Source organism: Carassius auratus, chromosome 2 (genome assembly GCF_003368295.1).
Source record: "Carassius auratus strain Wakin chromosome 2, ASM336829v1, whole genome shotgun sequence".
In the NCBI taxonomy this organism is placed as follows: Eukaryota; Metazoa; Chordata; class Actinopteri; order Cypriniformes; family Cyprinidae; genus Carassius; species Carassius auratus.
The window spans coordinates 6720505-6731376 of record NC_039244.1 but is presented as its reverse complement, the minus strand read 5'-3'; positions in this window follow the sequence as shown (position 1 = coordinate 6731376).

The following is a 10872-nucleotide window of genomic DNA, read 5'->3' as shown; positions in this document are numbered from 1 at the left end:
ACAAAAGACTGTCGGTGTGTGTGTGTGTGTGTGTGTGTGTTTGTGTGTGTGAGTGTGTTTAAAGACTCACAAACGTGTGATTGCAGTAATTTTTAAAGTCACAACGCCATCTAGTGGTTTAGAAAGTTGTGTGCATATGTCTGGAAGTTATGTAGCGATTAAATAATGATTTCTTCGAGATGTTCACTAGAGGGCGACCGAGTGTAGCCTAAATGTACATATGTGTGGACCCCCCCCTCCCCCCCCTTTAAATACCACGAGTGAGACAGATTCCCGTGATGTAGTGGTGGAAATTATGATTCTTTCTAGAGATTCGTTCATTTTCAGTTCGTTCACCAAAATGATTCGTTCAGAATCGTTCACTGATTCGTTCAGTGACCATTTCTTCGTATTACACAAAATAAACCAGCAGGTGGCAAAATAGAGTGTATTATGTGTTTTGTCTTAAGTCAACGAGCGTATTCACTTGTTACAAAAACTGATCTGGCTTTATTAAAATGTGTGTATAATCGCATTCAATATATAAAGTCTAATTAAGTTTTTCAGATGAACAAAGCACAAGGTTTTCTTGCCTAATTAGCATTTTATTTTTTTGGTCAGACAGTTTGTATATTATTTATTTACATTCATAAATCGGGGATTAAACGTGGAGTTGCTAAATATCAAAACAAGCGTATGTGCACAGTACAGTACCTATAACTGCGCTTTGCATTTTTGCGAGATTGACATGCTAAATGGCAGATTAACCTGGTTTACTCTCATTTATTTCGTTCACGAACGAGACAACGTACCAGTTCATTTCATTCACGAACGACATGTGTGCATCAGTTCAGTCATTTCATTCACGAACGAGATGTATCAGCTCATTCAACTCATTCACGAACGACATGGGTACCAGTTCAGTCATTTCGTTCACGAACGATAAGATCTCTAGATCTAGTTCAGACTCAGTAGTATTCGTTCACTACATTCAACAAATCAAATACTCTGTCACATCTCATACTCGAAGGCTATTGGCTCGAGGTTGAGTAATTCTTTGACAGGATGAAACAGTTGTTACCCGGTTCACTGAGCTGCGCATGCGCTGCTTATAGCGCCGCGCTGCTGTGGAGGGAGGAACTTCACTGAACGAGAAATATGAGTCAGTGGATTATGTGAACGAGAACGATTCGTTCACCTTAAAGATTCGTTCAAAAAGAACGATTCGTTCACGAACGACACATCAATACCGTGATGAGATGAATAAGGGAGTTCATGTAAACCAGTGGTGAAATAGTCGAGATTCAAGTTCATTTGTCGTTTGTAACAGATAGTCTGGAATTCTTTCGCAGTCAGTTTTCTAGCTTATAGGAGGCGTTTATTAAGGAAATGAGGTGAAATAAAGAGTGATGCAAATTGGGAAGACTGTCATGTGCACTGCTAACGTTAGTTACATGGTCGGATAATTACTCATCAACGTACTGCATGAAATATTTGTACTTTATTTTAAGTGCATTAATTTGTCATAATGCACGAGAGCTTAAGTACGTGCACAAGCTGATTTAAAACGGTAGAGAAAAAACAATATATAAATGATAGCACCTAAAATATACACTTTTATTTTTACACACACATATATGTGTGTCGAATTATTAACACATGTGGAATTATATATGGAATTATATACATAACAAAAAAAGTGTGAAACAACTGAAAATATGTCATATTCTAGGTTCTTTAGCTTTGATTACTGCTTTGCACACTCTTGGCATTCTCTTGATGAGCTTCAAGAGGGAGTCACCTGAAATGGTCTTCCAACAGTCCCCGAGAGATGCTTAGCACTTGTTGGCCCTTTTGCCTTCTGTCTGCGGTCCAGCTCACCCCTAAACCATCTGGATTGGGTTCAGGTCCGGTGACTGTGGAGGCCAGGTCATCTGGCGCAGCACCCCATCACTCTCCTTCTTGGTCAAATAGCCCTTAATGCCTTCAGTGTGACTCTACAATTTTCATAGTCATGAAAATAAAGAAAACTCTTTGAATGAGGTGTGTCCAAACTTTTGGTCTGTACTGTATATATTAATATAATTTTCAACTGATTTGGCCAACTAAATGAAGGATATTCTTGTGAATGTGGACTACAACATCCATGCTCCAGTAACAGTGGGTGGTCCCTTTGCTGTCATCTGCTCAGAATTCTTCCCCACTGATAACCTTCCTCGGTCAGAAGCACTCAGGTCAATGACATTATTCTAACATGCTGAGTTAACCACGTTATGGTAATGACAGATACTCAAGAAAAGAAATACGAGAGCAATTCCTTCACTACAGAAGCCGTTTAGTAATGCTTTTCACTTCTCTCTCTTTCTCACTCTTTCTGACCAGAATCTTTGTATATCAGCCATAGTTTTCAGGGCACAAAAAAGTTGGAAAGACTATTGTGTTGGACAGACAAAGTCAAACATTAACATTAAACGCCAATAAACAAGACATAGTTTCAATTTCCACATCTAATTTGACAGATCCTCAATTGGCTGCACATTCTGTAATGTTTTATTACTTCCTCAGTCACGTAATGCACCAAAAGAATAACTTTGCACAGCGGTTTTTGAAGCTATACGCTGTCACAAGCAACACTAATGTAAGTCTCGGCCAGCGGAGCAGAGCACAGACCTCAGACTCTCTGTCCCTGTGTGTGAAATGCAGCACTTCCTGTGTTTGTGTGGGGTTTCCTCCCCCTCAAGTGATTTTGGCACCTCATTGTGAGTCATGATGCACACGGTGTGGCAACTGCTTCACGCTGATTGGAGGAAAAAGAATAAAAATATTTCTGATGGTTTTCTGACAGGGGATGGTTGAGAATATGAAGCTGGAATATATCTGGAATCTTGTGGATTTGAAAGTGAAAGTGATTTATCCTATCTATGTCCGTTCTTATCAGTTGAGTTCAGGGAGTAAAATGTGACTCATGCGATGTGACTAAAGTTTATTTTTATAAATACATTTGTTTTGGGAGTGACTAAGAAAATTAGGAGCCACATGATATCAGCCAGTATTATGAGAAATATATGTATGTTGTTTTTAATCAGATACCAATTGAAGTGGTGATTTATATACTTTCAGGAGCCTAATCTGAGTGATGGATAGCTGCTTCTGCCCTAACGTCACACAGTCTGACGCTGAGCGTTCTTGTTGTTGCTTCTCTGTGGTCAAGAGGGCAGAGGTGGCTGGGCAGAGGGAGATCTGCGGTCAGATCACAGGATTGATGAGCAAGTTTCAAGGGGGAACTGTGAGGAAGTCCATCTCCTGCCCACCCGTGGGCCACAGCAGCCCCACATCAAACGGACCAGCTCCACTGTGATGTATGGCGTCTGCGCTGCACTTTCAACCAGAGCTGAGAAGGTCCATCAAGGGATTTATCTCAAGGGAGGATGAAAGGAGAAGCAGAGGCGTCTGCCAAACAAAGGCTCATGGAGGCCAACAGTACAGGTCAGGCCTGGCCCTCAAACTGGAGAGATTTATATTAGTCCACTTCAGCTGAAGACGCATTTTGAGCTGAGATGAGTAGAGTGTATACCGATACTGGAAAACAATATTGATAGAATTGAAATGTGTGTACAGATACTTTTGCTATAAATGGGTCAGTGATGTGAACCATTCTGCACATGGAAATGCAATTCATTTATACAATGACTTTTACTCTGTAAAGCCTACTGTATCATATTTATTACATGATTTCTAAGTCCTAAATTGTTGAAATAAAATGAGCTGGAAAAACCTTTTGTACACTATATATTAGGTCAGGTGTGTTTTCCTCCCTGAGCATTAGGTCCATTCTCGTATATCATACTAAGCTATAACGGTATCAAATATGATATTGTCTTCAATAATGTCTTCAACTGTTTCAACCTAAAATTTGATTTTTCTTTCCTAATATTCCATAAATCAGGATTAAATAATTATAATTCAAATAATAAAGAATTTAAATCATTGAGGAATCATACAGACCAGCATGACAATGTGTCAAAATATTATCTTGAAATTACATAGAATTTGATCTACTTACCTTACCCTAATAATAAAATCATAATAATAATAAAAGGTCATGGCCCCTTTAAAAGATTTCGCCTTTCTTAATTAATTGTGGACACATTTTATGGAACCAAATTCACTGTTCACCATACACACAGCTCAAGCAGCAGTTATAGCATCATGTTAGTGATATTGCCATTGCCATTGCCGTTTAGGGAAACATTTAAGCCCTCCCTCTAATATAAGTTCCCCAAAAACATACACAACATGTTAGTCTGACATGTTCCTGGCAAGAGAATTGATTCCTTGAAAATTTGATAATCAGATCATTTAAAAAACTCTAACTGACCAGTTTCTCCTAAAAGTTCATATTTTACTGCAAACATACTTTAATTCAGCATTAGTATTATTATTTGATTTTAAAATTGGGTAAAAAAAAATCATTATTATCTTATAACAAAATAATAAAAATAGCTTGTGTGATAGCAAACAGCTTGTGAAATCTAAAAAAAAAAAAAAACTTCTGGAATTAAATTCCATAATAATATATTTGTTATATAAAATATTCATCATTTATCAGAACAAAATTAAAACAATACTTAATGTCTACATGTTGGAAGATATTAGTCTAATGATCATGTGTTACATGAGGCCAGGAACTCTTGAAATGGTGGTAACTGAGGCACTTCATAAAGCTGTCAGAAGAGAACTGTCCATATTAATCACACTATCACTCTTGCACACAACTACAACATTAAAAAAATCAGAATAATGGGATAGCATTTTTGAAAACGGGTTGAATCTGTATGTGCTTTCTCTTCTCTTGCGTGGAGGAAAGCTGGCCTGTGAAAACATACTTTACTCTTCAACTCAAAAGAAAACAAAATTTGTATTAATTTGAAGAGAATGAGCAAGCGGAAAGAAGGCACACATGAGCTATTTTCCAAAACCTAGTGAGGTGCCTTGTTGACTATTGCCTATATAGGCAGCTTTCTTCTTAGACAGCATCCTGACCATCATGGGAGCTAATGAATCAGGTGTTGTCAAACTGTGGCTGCAAGCGAGTGCTAAGGGGTCTCTGGAAATGTTTAGACAAAAACAAGGAAACAAGTGTAAAGTGTTACGGTCCCTGGTCCAGGTGAGGGAAGTAACATAAATTGGGGGCTCGTCCGGGATAAACAACACAACACTGTTATAAATAATACAAAATAAGATTTAACTAAATAGATATATAATATTAAATTTTCACAGCAGCCTATAAATGAGGTCTTCATAAAGGCAATAATATGCCTTACTCATATTTGGGCATCTCTGGCATATAAAAAAAAATGTGACAACCCTTGTCTTAAGTGACCAATTAAGTGTCTGTATGCCTCTTCCAATGAATTACCTGATTAAAAAGAAGGTAAGGGGGAAAAAAAAGGGGAAAAAAACTGCCAAAGTCTTCTTTCAATAAAATATTTCAAATCAAAACATAAAATTGAGTCTCATAAATTTTTCATATCATCTATAACACTAAAAGACAATATATTTTTTGGTTTAGATAGTGAATTGGTGGGTTTTTGTTAAATGTGAGCCAAAATCAACACAATTAAAAGGACCAAAGACTTAAACTACTTCAGTCTGTGCACTGACTTTATTTAATACACGAGTTTCACAATTTGAGTTGAATTACTGAAATAAAAGAACTTTTCCTCGATGTTGTAATCTATTTAGAAGCACCTGTAATATCACTCGCTCCACTTCAGTTTTCTAAAGTTGTTTATCCAGTCTTTGCCTTTAAAAGAAATGTTCTGGCATCTGCTTTCACTTTGCGATCAAGAAAACAACACCCAGCACCCATTGACCTGACACGTGTACACATACAGACAACAAAATCACCTCTCATTTGATAGAAACCCCTTCTTAGGTAAAAGTGTACAACCCAGCCTCTGAGATTATTTTGATTTCAGGTAAAATGAAGCATTGCAGGATGGGGACACTGGATGAAACAATGAAGGGCCACGGATGGGGCCACATTTGGTTGGCTGAGAGGAAACATGGTGTAGGATTTATGAGGGAAGTCTGAGGTGAAAAGAGTAGCAGCTGGTTCATTGGGAAGGTCAGAATATAGACTCTAAGTTTACTAACAGCAGCTTATAACTGTGAGGAAAAGCCCACACAAGTGAGTGAGCAAAACACAAGAGGAAGGAATATATTATGAGTCAGCATGTAGACAGGAAAAAGACCTGTACAAAAAAGAAAAATGACTGTACCGTGTGTGCTCAAAGAACTGTGTCAAATATATTGGTTTAGTGTCTGAAAATATGTGCTCCATAGAAATCCATGTAATGCGTCTTATTGACTTTTATTGCGCAATTACCTTTTCCCCTGAAATACAAGCTGTCAATGATCAATGATTCATTCATTCCAGTCTGCGTTGAAAACTGTTTGATCTTAACATATTCTTTGCCTTTCATTTTACAGTGATTTGAGATCATTATCATACGAATCATTATTGTAATTGTTTAAACTTTGAATGATAATTTGTCATGCTTGTGCAATATAATAAGTTATATATTTGCTATTACCTTTCTAGGCAACACTAGGTTACACATGTAGTTACTATAATAATTATAAATGATAAATTTAAAAAAATTATGCATAATTACATGCAGCTCACCCTAACCATATAAGAACATGTTAATTAATATTACTCCATGTATTTATTACACTGTAACATTGCCTTACAATAAAGCCTTTTCTTAGCAACAATCCTCTATTACAGAATATAACGTCAAGTCATGTCAAGTCAAGTCACCTTTATTTATATAGCGCTTAAAACAAAAAAACATTGCATCAAAGCAACTGAACAAAATTCATTAGCAAAACAGTATGTCAATAATGCAAAATGACAGTTAAAGGCAGTTCATCATTGAATTCAGTGATGTCATCATCTCAGTTCAGTTTAAATAGTATCTGTGCAATTAAGTCAACGATATCGCTGTAAATGAAGTGACCCAAACTAACCAAAACCAGAAACCAAAACTCCATCGGTGACAGAATGGAGAAAAACCTTAGGAGAAACCAGGCTCAGTTCGGGGGCCAGTTCTCCTCTGACCAGATGAAACCAGCAGTTCAATTCCAGGCTGCAGCAAAGTCAGATTGTGCAGAAGAATCATCTGTTTCCTGTGGTCTTGTCCTGGTGGTCATCTGAGACAAGGTCTTTACAGGGGATCTGTATCTGGGGCTCTAGTTGTCCTGGTCTCCACTGTCTTTCAGGGATGTAGAGGTCCTTTCTGGGTGCTGATCCACCATCTGGTCTGGATACGTAATGGATCCGGGTGACTGCAGAGACCCTCTGTTCTGGATACAGACTGGATCTGGTGGCTACGCTGACCTCAGAATAAGAGAGAAACAGACTAAAATTCGTTCAAGAAATGTTTAAATACAGCATCAATAAAAATAGCATGTGGTGTAACCATCAAGTAAAAGGTAACAACATATTTTACTTACACACTGAGTGTACACATCTTAATCAGTATTTAATTATTATTATTATTATTATTATTATTATTATTATTATTTAATATAATTGAAAGTTTTTAACAAATTAATTATTAATTTATAAATATCATTACGTTTGAACCTCATGACATTTTAAAACCTGAACTAATGTTACCTGGACTGGTAACATCATACCCTCTACATTTAGTTTTTCTTTATTACAGTCATGAAAGTCTGCAAAAGTCCTCTCTATGGCTTTATTTCCTGCATGCTGGTTTCAGTAATTTTACATAACTTTGTTAGTCACATGCATGACTAGTGAACTTTTTTCTTTTTTTTTTTTACAGAAATATTAAAAGATTATGCCAAACTACTTAATCATCTACCTTGTCATCATTATAGTATCAGTTGTACCTTGTCCTTCCCCTGACGGGAATTCATAATATTGTGCAAGTTTACCATTTCTTATGGATTTTATAAAAAAAAAAAAAATATGTAGGTATAACGTTACCATGAAGCCCCCCCAAACCTAACCTAAGCAGATGAAATGAGCGGACTAAGAACAGAGTACGAATTCATGCAAGTTCAGCAGTTTCTTAAAACGTAATAAATGTATTGTAGGAAGTGTTGCAGTTTTTGTTTATTCTCTCTTTATACATTTTACTTCATTTAAAAATACTTTGCTGAAGAGATGCACTCAAGTCTTTATATGTGTTAATTAAATTTTAAGTGAAAGTGACATACAGTCAAGTATGCTGACCCATCCTCAGAATTCTTGCTCTGCATTTAACCCATACAAAGTGCACACACACACACACTGTGAACACACACCCAGAGCAGTGGGCACCCATTTATGTTTTGGTGCCCGGGGAGCATTTGTGGGTTCGGTGCCTTGCTCAAGGTCATGGTATTGGCAGCCCGAGACTCAAACCCACAACCCTAGGGTTAGGAGTCAAACTCTCTAACCACTAGGCCATGACATCCCTCGAATTTTTCATATAGGGAAAATTTTTTTTTAGCACAGTGTCGGTGACCCATGAGTCACAAATTTGAAATGCTCTAACACAGGCAGCAATTTTATGAGCCACAGTAAAAAAAAGTTGTGCACGTGAGAGAAGACTTACAAATGAGTTAAACAGAGCTCGGCTTTAACATGATGCTAGGCTAGCAAAGCGATAATCAAATAAGCATTTTAATAAAGCACACATGCAAATATTGAGCAAAATAAATCATTTTAAGTGCACGTGCAACTATTCTTTTATTTTCAGTTTTGAGTGAAGTATGTTTGCCACTAACTTAGCGTCAGCTAGCAACATGCTAAAAACATAGCATCATAGCATCTCCCTTGCAATACCCTTAAAATTTGGTATATCCTTTCTGAAGTGAAAAACTTTATTAATCCTTCTACAGTAGTTTAAACCAAAGCATTAGCCTTTCCGATGTCGAGTCTAAGTAAATAAGTGAATCCTTGGAGACTGCTAATAAAATTCCATATATTTTTTACAACTCCTCTTCTATATAGAGCCTCTGTGGTTTAGTGGATAAACTTACATCAGGTCACTGTTTTTATCTTTCTGTGTTTGTTGTGCACATTTATGCATTTACTGCAAATACTGATAAATAGGAATGTGATGCTCCGGCCCATTACAACTCATGCTGCTGGCCCAGAAGAGGTAGCTGGAGGAGGAAAGAATCCATCACGGCTGGTTGTTTGGGGGCGTCTTGGGTCAGCGCTACAGGACTGAAGCCTCTCACCGTGCCTGGCACCTGCTTGAACAGACGGCATGGAAACCGTGCAGCACACGCCCCAGCCAGCCTTGAGAGGGGCAGCCAGGGAAGAATGTACGCTGAGCAACCCATGTTTCATCCCAGCCTCCCTCCCAACTCACAAAGCTTAGAAGCAGAGGAATTAACAGTGTTTAGGGAATGCATGCTGGGAACCCCTGTGCTTTGTTTTAGAGCTCTTTTTGTAATGTTAGCAAGTCTGTAGGAGTCTTAGCCTACAGGTTCAATGTGTGAGTTATAGGTCATAATTACACATACATTTTGAAGTGGTCTGACATTTTATTTTAGCTTCCCCATATTAAATAAAACCGTATTTACAGCCACAATAATTAACAAAACACATTGATGTGAAGAGCAAACAACCTGAAATCTGTTCATGAAATCTGACTTTTTTATGTTATTGTAAAAGTATCTTTCATTGTGGCTGTTTCTCTGGAACATCATAATGTAGCAATTACATTACATGGAGTAAAAATATTCAAACATTTTCAGCATCACCTGCAGTGCATCATCCTCATCATCTGATCATATGGTGCACCATAAAGATTTTTAGCAGTCTAGAGCACAAAGACTAACAGTTCAACTTTAGACATGCTTAGACATTCTAGTGAGACCTACTGAAGGGAAAACAACAGAGAGCAGATGTTTTAATAGGGCACAGTGGATGAGCAGTGAGTGATGGGCTAGGTTTTATGGCTCGGTCTACAGTGTCTTGTCAGAGGGGCTTTAGGAAATGCAGGGCGGTTTGTGGTTAGTGGTGTTTTTTGACATAGTTTGATCCTCTGCCTTATCCAACTTGTATTTCACATCATGAAACATGAAACAAATGACCTTTTCTACCCTGTCTGTGGCATTCCTGAGCCCCATAGACTGAAATCCAGACTAATCAACCTCCAAATGTTTGTTCAGTGTCATAGTTTATAAAATGATCATATTATAAAATGTGTAAAAAAGAAGTGTAATTTTGTAGAATTAAACAATAATGTTAAAAGAACAAGAGCAGACCTAATGGGGAATAGGAGTAAAAAAATTAAATGCAACAAAAAATCCAACAGATTAATGAACAATAATCCATTTTCAACCACAGAAAAGATTAGCGCTAAGGGCAGGTAACCTGAAAATGTTTTGAATGTGATAACGTCTAAATTAAATTAATCCCTGAAACAACTCGACTACACTAGGTTATACCAATTAATTTAATTTAATTTAAGGGTTAAGTTATGTAGAACTAGTTCTTAAGGTAAGATTCGCCTGTTGCTACTTTTTTTCAGTTTACAGGTTCTTGTATTTTAGGGAACATTATCAATTCTGATAACACACCCCTAGTTGCAAAGACTGAAGAATTGCTTCCAAAGAAGAGGTTTACCATTTTAAACTTTTATGATAGGTCTCCCATTTTAAATTTTTTTTTTTACAGTGTTTCCTGGTTGTACCAACATAGTTCTTTCTTGGGGGGGAAATTTTGCTCTAATAAATCATTACTTACCTCTGACATTAACTTATCCCATTCAGTGAGCACACATAACATATCAAGGGTGAGGATTTAAGAAGCACTTGTAACTCTTTATTATTGGCAATTAATTATCATATAAA